This window comes from Rutidosis leptorrhynchoides, chromosome 3 (assembly GCF_046630445.1).
Source record: "Rutidosis leptorrhynchoides isolate AG116_Rl617_1_P2 chromosome 3, CSIRO_AGI_Rlap_v1, whole genome shotgun sequence".
NCBI classification, from domain to species: Eukaryota; Viridiplantae; Streptophyta; class Magnoliopsida; order Asterales; family Asteraceae; genus Rutidosis; species Rutidosis leptorrhynchoides.
In genome coordinates this window covers 621,516,931-621,524,454 of record NC_092335.1, presented here as the reverse complement: position 1 = coordinate 621,524,454, position 7,524 = coordinate 621,516,931, and positions in this window count along the sequence as shown.

Here is a 7,524-nt window from a genome sequence, read left to right as displayed (position 1 = left end):
TATTATTAATTAATAATGAATTATTAATCATATCATAAGTTTCTAATTATAATTATTAAACCATAAGTATTTAATAATTAAATTATAATTAAATAATAACTAAGCCTTATAATAATTAAATAATTAATTAATCCTTATTATAAGTCTTATAATAATAATCTTATAACATAAGTTTAATACTTATCATAAGTATCTTTCATTAATAATAAAAGTATTATTAATCATAAGTTTAATTAAATGTTTAATTAAATCATAAGTAATTATTAAATGATATAATAAATATATATCATAAGTCTTAAATTAAAATAATTACATTTTTATATCATAAGTAACTTAATAATAATGACATTCATTATTTATATCATAAGTTTTAATAGTTAACCATAAGTTCTAATCAAAAGTTCTTCGGGTCATATCTTGAGCCCCGGGTGTCGGTTTTCGGCGAGCCTTATATATATTTTCGCCTAACCAACTCACCCGACACCTTAGTGTGCTCAAGAATACCCCAAGAACAGCAAATAAGTCGTGACTTACAGCCACTAATCAGTTTGGATCTTCAATCCGCTCAAAAACGTGTTTTAGTCATAACGGGTGATCCGTGGCTCGGATTTCGATGACCCGAACATGAAAGTTCATCCCATCATCATTCCTAACACACTAGTACACCCTACAGACTCTAAAAATGATCACAAAGTCGGACCAAACCTGGTACAATTCGTTTTCACAATTTAATTCCAACAAACACCATTTTAATCATAACTAGAGCTCCGGGAATCGAAATGACATGAATCCGGAATCTAAAATTAATATCTTGATGAGAGGAACTCATATAGATACTTTAATTTCACTTTTATAACAGTTAGATAACCAGAAATGGACAAAAATTCTGCTGTCCCAATTTAATCAAACCGAAAACATATATAATCGAGCATTACTACGCATACAATCATCAATACAATAACATGTAATCATCATACTATCAATATAACATCAAAATACAGAAAATATAAGAAAAATTGAAAAGCTAGGGTTAGGGTTTATACCCTAATCAATAATCAAGAGATGTTATCGCGTAGAGATCGAATAGAGGAACGCGTTTATGTTGAAAGCCCATTGAAACAAGCTTGATTTGATGAAGATGATGATGATCTTGGATGGTGGTGGCGACGGCCAAGAACAAGGGAGAGGGAGAGAAAAAATTAAAATGTGGAAAATGAAAGAAATGAGGAGTGTATTAGGTTTTGATCAAAATGCTCCAAGTTAGAAGAAATGGCACAAACACCCCCTCCCTAAGGGAATTTTCGGCCAAAATCAGCAAGGGGGTGGGCCCTACTATTCCAAAATGTTAAAAAGTCAATTAGCTTGTGGCCCGAACGCCCGATCGAAGCCCGAAACGCGAAAACGCTACTACGCGATTGATTTTTCGGAGAGATAACAAATACGCGACGAATAAAATATATAAACACTAAATATAAACATATGACATTAAAATATCATATTTAAAATAATTAGGACTTAAAAATTTCAAAAGCTTGACTGTTGGTTTGAAAACAGAAAAGATTCGCCGGATAGAAATCCGCAACACGTAGAAACGTATAACTTAAAATATTCATACAAATATTCATATGACACATAATAATTAATATATTATTACAAAAATAATAATATAGGGCATAGAAATGACGTGGAACGAATAACAGTTAACGGTCGTTAAATAATTAACGGTAAAAGATAACGAAAAAAATAGGGTCGTTACACTTAGTGGTTGACATTTTTACAAAAAGTATCATATTTAAATTTTAGTAGCAACATATATTATGGTGACTAGGTAAATGATCAAAACGATCTAAGAATTATCAATTAAAATATGTACATCTGAACAAATTGATCCATGTTTATATAATCGTCGTTTTTCAAGCAAATTCTCTTGCATTCCACCGTATGTGTGCACTATTTTTCAAGCAAATTCTCTTACATTCCACCATATGTGTGCACTATTGATTTTTCAATAAAAAAAATTGTCAATTTGAACTGTAAGTTTTTTTATTTGTGTTGTATGATAAAAATATATGAATGAACTGAGCTGTAAGTGTGTGTCATTCATATAATTCTCATCAAAATAAACATATCTATAGTTAAAGTTTGATAAGAAAGATTTTGAAAAGTAGATACTAGACCATTGTAATGAGCAGAAAATAATAAATAAAAGTGATTCGTTGTTTTTTCGAATTTTGGAAATGAACAAGAAAGGTGGGGTTCGCGCGTTGCTGTTTGAAAAGTGCTAGCGATTTAATTAAAAAAAATATTATATATTTTAAACCGGGTAATAGCTATTGTATGTATTCATGTATACTATCCTATCAACTTTTTTCAAATGATAAAGACAAAATTAAAAAATATTATATATTTTAAACCGTGTAATAGCTAGTGTATGTATTCGTGTATAATATCCAATCAACTTTCTCCAAATGATAAAGACAAAAAAAAATTAAAATGATGAACAGTGCTCGACCAATAGGAATCCGGGAGTAAAGAAATAAATTAAAATGATAAAAAAAAGATGAATAGTGGCCGACCACTATTGATGAATAGTAGCCGGCCAATGAGATTGCACCTAAAATGATAAAAAAAAAATGAATAGTGACCGACCACTATTGATGAAAAGTGGCCGACCAATGGAATTGCACCATTCCACTTTCATCCTTAGTATATATATAGTAGTAATAGTAATAGTAATAGTAATGGAGTTAAATACACATGGCATACGGGAACATAGATGATAGAAGCCGTCTATTCTGTCTAGTATCCAATGAAAAACATTAGACACAACAAAACAAACACAGACAAAACAAAACAAAACAAAGACACTTGTATCATCTAGTGTGACATTTTTTTATACATTTTTCCTTTTATTATACAGATACACCCTTCATAGTTTAAACATATTACAAATTCACGCACATATTTTTTCTCCTCGTCAAAATTAAGTTGCACACTTTGAGAGCCATGCATTTTTATTAATCGTGAATTTGTGGCCAATACTCAAATTACTTGAAAAAGATATGTATTCTAGAATGAATATGTTAATGGCGAACAAATATTAATTACTCCGTAGATGTTTAGTAAGAAAAAATATGATTTGCATATGAAAAAGAGACATGACTTACAAGACACCATTTAATGATACTTAGCCAACATACTAACATTTTCTAAGAATTTACTTCTTCGATCATTTTACGAGTATGAATAGTAAAACGTAACTCATCGTGATTACAAGATTATTTCGATTCTTTGATCATGTAACCCAACATCGATAACTTTCACCCCCTTAAATTCACATATCTAGCTTCTTACTAGTTTAATATATATCGATGTTTAACATGAATCAGGCATGTGACAAATAGATTGTAATAATAGTATGGTATAGGGTGGGCGTGTGGCGTGTCATTACGTCACCAATGTTGCTTTCAACTGTACATGAAACGCTTTTATGTGATATATATATATATATATATATATATATATATATATATATATATATATATATATATATATATATATATATAACGCAAATTGTAGTTTGATCAATTAACGTCACTGGGTTATGTAGGAGGACTAGTTTTGACTTATTCTTGTAAGTTAAAATATTTAAGTATATGACATTTTATCTTTTGTTATAATAATAACAATATTATTTATATGTGGATAGTCAATTTTGTACCAATACTTAGTCAATATTGGGTAGCTTTGTTTTTGTATAAATAGTCATGTATTGCAAGTTAAAACACTTGCACCATTTCTCACACTTACAAAGTGTTTCTTTCTTTCTCTCCATTATCATCTTTGTTCTTACACTTCATTATTAGTATTCTTAATCAAGAATCAAACCACTAAAGGTAGTTATAAGCCTACTGAATTATAACATAAATCAAACCACTAAAGGTAGTTATAAGCCTACTGAATTATAACACGTTATCAGCACGAAGTGCTCCGTATAATCAAGGTTTATCTAAGCAAGCACAAGTCACTAATCAAGGTAAGAAATTCTTTAACGATATCTTCTATTATTTATTAGTAAGGTAAATATTATTATCATCATAAGTAAAATTATATTTCTATAATAAACTTCACTAACATTTATATTTGTGTTATTTAAGTTATATATGGTCGGTTATACCGCCTGAATTATATTTCTGTAATCTAACTTTTATTAACTTCACTAACATTTATATTTATGTTATTTAAGTTATATATGGTCGGTTATACCGCCTGAATTATATTTATGTAATCTAACTTTTTTTTAACTTCGCTAACATTTATAATTATGTTATTTAAGTTATATATGGTTGGTTATACCGCCTGAATTATATTTCTGTAATCTAACTCTTATTAACTTTACTAACATTTATATTTATGTTATCTAACATTTATGATTACTTATGCAATTAATCATTATTTATTTCATGCATACTAATGTTTATTCTTATAATTTATTATTTATGCATAATATGTTTATTCTCTTAATCTTCGTATTTATACTAAACATATTATACTAAATGTATTTATAGTAATCGTATTTGTACTAATAAAATTCTTTTATTAAAATTTTTATTAATACAACGAGTACATAACAGTCGTTAACGTCAACTAACGACGTTACAACGGTCATATATACATAACAGTTGTTAACGTCAACTGACGACGTTACAACGACTATATTTTTCAAATATAAAATAAACATCTCCGTTTTCACATATTCACAAATCAATCTTCATTTTCTCAGATTACCACTCTTAAAAAGTTTTTTTGTAAAGATGATTCACATAAGGATGATTTTTCCTATTGTATTGGTCATACTAACTATCATCATTGTTGCTAATATACCACCGGGTGAACCTATATTCTATCCTGCTCTTGTGATTTTATCATTTGTAATCATGCAATTATTCTGTTGTTTGCTACTTATGAATTTAAAATGATTCTAATTTCATTTTATTATTTGTCTATGAATAGAAGTTGATTATGATTTATGTTGTTCATCTTTTTGATAATAGAAAATGTCGAATTTGAAAAGGCTTAAATTTGCTTCTTTAGAATCAAGTGGGAACAACTACTTAACATGGGTTATGAATGTAGAAAAACATCTCGAATCAATCGGTATTTTAGAAACCCTGAATGAAAATAACAATTATTCCGAACAAGAGAAAGCAATAGCAAGTATTTTTCTTAGGAAACATATTGACGAGTCCTTAGAATCTACATATTTTATGATCGAAGATCCAAGTGTATTATGAAAAATATTCAAAGATAGATACGATATTAATTATCAAGAAATAACGGTGATCCATGAAAGAATAAAATTGAAGATGTTAGTAGACGCTCTTATAAGAATCCCGGAGATTCTTATTAATGATCTTGTAACGTGGATCATAAGTCTAGTATTTCTTGAATACATGAACATCTTGTTTATCTCTACAAATAAGTCCCAAAAGAAAAGAAAACGAGAGTGGATCTGTTGAAAAATATTGATTAAATAAATCCTGAGCTACCTTGAGACTTGAATGGTTTGAATTTTCTAAGATGCCTAGCTTGTTATGTATCACTCATAAATAAATGGTTTTAGACCATAACGCATATGTTTATTAAGTGTTATCTTTTATGTACTTCAGATTATAACTTGTTTGCAGGTAATATAATCTGATTATCTTGCTGAAATATAACTCATTATTTGCTTATCTTATTTGAAGTTTTAGTATGAATCTTGCTGAAATACAACATCAATTAAATGGTAAAGACCTATGTATTGCAGATAGTGGTAACATACACACTATGATCAAATCTAAGAAATATTTCATTGATTTAAATCAAATGAAGGAATTATAAATACTCTTTCTAGTCTTGCAAACTTGATATAAGGAACAGACAAGGCAAAAATTCATATTACCAAATGGTACGAATTTTCTGATAAACAATGCTTTGTTTTCTCCCAAATCAAAGAGAAATTTGTTAAGTTTCTCTGATATATATCATAATGGATATGATTATTAGTCAATGATAACCGGAAATGAGAAATACCGATGTAGTACCGAAAAGCGCATATGATTAAAAGCACATATGATAAAAAGCGCATATGATGAAAAGCGCATATGATGAAAAGCACAACACATATGATTAAAAGCGCATATGATAAAAAGCGCATATGATGAAAAGCGCAGTGCATATGATTAAAAGCGCATATGATAAAAAGCGCATATGATGAAAAGCGCATATGATGAAAAGCGCAGCGCATATGATAAAAAACGCATATGATGAAAAGCGCAGCGCATATGATGAAAAGTGCATATGATGAAAAAGCGCAGCGCATATGATTAAAAGCGCATATGGTGAAAAGGATATATGATGAAAAGCGCATATGGTGATTAATGAAAAAGCACATATGGTGACTAATAAAAAGCACATATAGTGATTAATGAAAAACACATATGGTGATTAATGAAAAGCACATATGGTGATTAATAAAAAGCACATATGGTGATTAATGAAAAGATTATTGAGAAAGAATCACCAATGTTTATTAAAAGAATTCAAGGTTATATATATGGACCAATTCATCCATCATGTGGACCATTTTGATATTTCATGGTTCTAATAGACGCATCTAGCGGATGGTCTCATGTTTGTGTGTTATCAAGCCGTAATATGGCATCTGCAAAGTTTCTTGCACAAATTATTAAATTGAGAACACATTATTCTGATTACACCATTAAAAGGATGAGACTTGATAATGTTGGTGAGTTAACATCTCAAGCATTTAATGATTATTATATGTCTACAGGGATTGTTGTTGAACATCCAGTTACTCATGTGCATACACAAAATTGGTTTAGCTGAATCAATAGATAAACACTTGTAGCTAATAACTAGATAATTGGTAATGAGTACAAAACTCTCAATATTTATATGGAGACATGTAAATTTACATGATGCGACATTAATTCGCATTAAACCAAGTGAAAGTCATAAATATTCTCCATTACCAACTTAATTTTGGTCGAGAGCCAAATATTTTTCATCTTAGAACATTTGGTTGTGCAGTGTATTTTTAATTGCACCACAACAAATGGTTCCTCAAAGAAGGATTGAAATATATGTTGAATATGAAATATCTTCAATCATAAGGTATATTGAATCCATGACGGGTGATGTTTTTACATCACATTTTTGATGATTGTCATTTTAATGAAAAATTGTTCCATAGATTAGGGGGAGAAATAAAAAATAAAGAAAAAGATGTTTCATGATGTAAACATAAATTAATGTATCTTGATCATCGCACAAAAGAATGCGAAAAGAAAGTTCAAAAATAATACATATGCAAGAACTTGCAAGTAAATTACCTGATGTATTTACAGATACAAAAAGGAGTGACTAAATAATATATACTAGCAGTAAATGCTTCAGCTAGAATTGAAATTCTAAAAGCTGGCAATAATGTCACTCATGAGTCTTTGCCACGCCAGAAAC